The sequence below is a fragment of the Macadamia integrifolia genome, chromosome 5, assembly GCF_013358625.1.
Source record: "Macadamia integrifolia cultivar HAES 741 chromosome 5, SCU_Mint_v3, whole genome shotgun sequence".
Classification (NCBI taxonomy): domain Eukaryota; kingdom Viridiplantae; phylum Streptophyta; class Magnoliopsida; order Proteales; family Proteaceae; genus Macadamia; species Macadamia integrifolia.
The window spans coordinates 18,347,698-18,349,867 of record NC_056561.1 but is presented as its reverse complement, the minus strand read 5'-3'; positions in this window follow the sequence as shown (position 1 = coordinate 18,349,867).

The following is a 2,170-nucleotide window of genomic DNA, read 5'->3' as shown; positions in this document are numbered from 1 at the left end:
ACCTAGCTTTGCAGATGTTGGACATTAGAACCCACAAATTAGGAAGAGAGATTTAAAGAAAAATGGTGCACGTAAGGGTCTATTCTTTGCCTCTCTTTTGGGTTTTCTTTCTTTTTCATGGATGGCCATTAAAGACGTAAAGGTCTGATCTTAGTTGAGAAACTTGACCCTACTCTTGCTGTGTTTCAGCATCTTTTCACGTTGGGGATTATTTTGGCCACTTTTTTATGTTAAGGTTATAAGGATATTATCTGATGACGAAGTTAAACAGTAAGAACCACTTAGTACATGAGCTTGAGATGAGTCTTAATGGATGAGGAGACCATATGGTGCTCAGCCTGCCTAACTCAGAGTGAACTACTCAAAGTAGTAAGAATCTTAACTAATGGAAGTCCAGCAAACTTATAGATCTATGACAGCTAGCTAGATATGTTACAGTTGTCACATATGGGCAAGGGGACTCTTCTAAGGTATATTGTGGCCAGTATAGTAAGGGAGAGTTTGGTACTCGTTCAATTCCAGAAACAACGTTTCGTGTCAAAAATAGAATTTTCAATTTCTATGTCAAAATGTCATTTAAAAAAAAATATATGGTGTTTGGTGAATATGTTTCAAAAAAGATTACCCTAGTTTTCACTTTTTTATATTTGGAACGGAACAAGGTTTTGTCGTTCCATCATTTTGCATTTCTAACATTTTTTTCTTGTTCTTTTTCTTTTTCATTCTAAAAAATGGGAAAACCACCAAGTTGACATCAAATGCTTTATTCTTTTTTTTTGTTCCCACAAGACAAAAAAACGTCAGAAACATTTTTCTAGTTGACTACCAAACGCTGCCTAAGAATCTTGCTCAACTGCATACTACAAATGCCAGTGTAATTAATTTTGGCCTAAGAGTGGCTTGGTTCCATCTCATTGCCACTTTTGATTGCTTTAAGATTTTGGCAAGAGATAGCTGCCTGATCATGTGGCTCCTACACCAGCACAAGCACCAATGAAAGCATATGCAGATAGGAATATCAATTTCAGATCCAGCCCGATGTCAGGCCAAATCAAGGCCCAAAAAATGGTTCAGCCCGATTAATGCAAGTGCCGGACTTAAGAACAGACCGATTACAATCGATCGTTCTGGTGCAAGGACTTTATCTGTTGATCGCCTAACTGGACCAATCGATTATAAGCCCAATCCTTAATGGCTGTTTGAAATTCCTATTCTACCCCCAAGTCCCAAACCATAAATACTTTCCCCACAATTTTTAATAGAAAGTGACACTTTGATGCACCTAATTTAACAAGACATTCTAAGGATCTGTTAAAGCCCAGCCCATTTTATTAGTGTTCCTCAGTAGCCCACCACCAAGTTTAGGCATAGTCCGTTTATAGTACAAAAATCTTGTAGTCCGTCTAAGGCCCGTTTAGCCTGATTATAGGAAGCCCAATCAAAATCCGAGCCCTACTGATGGAATATAAACCATACCATGCCTTCCCAATGTAAACATGATAAATCAAGGGGTCACGGTGCAAGGGTTGTAATTGGTCAAGCCTGATTGAGCCCCATAGGTTGACACATTTACGCCCCGGGTATCAATGTGGATGGGATTTTTATTTCACTGAAGTGGGGGTTAATTTTGCCCACCCCTGTTTCTGGAGCGCAAGGGCCATGCTACAAAGCTACTTTCTTTTTCCCTTAAGTTTAAGATTGGGGAAAAGAATGTTGCCACTCTACATAGCGTATGCTACTGCCCCCTTGTATCTATCTTTCTCCTCTCTACAATGAAATGACATATCTACCTCTTATTGTAAGAGGGGAGAGAGAGACAGGGGCTAGTGTACAAATACAATCCCATATTGGATTTTATAATTTGTAAAATTGTAGACTAAAAAATTTAGGTGGAGCTTCGGGAAAGAAAGATTAAAAAAAAAAAAAAAGTTTAGTACATGGCAACAATCCAAGAGAATCTTTCCATAGGTTTGCGACCTATCATGCGGCCTAGAAGAGTGATGTAGCAAATCTAACCATTGTATATATAGTAAATGGTCACTTTAAGCACATGTCAAATTTCAGCTTCAAATATAATTATTTAACTTCTCATCTGATACCATATCCCTATACATTTCATGCATCCCATTGTCCTGTGCATCCTTTTGCTAATCCCATATTTTTCAACTCT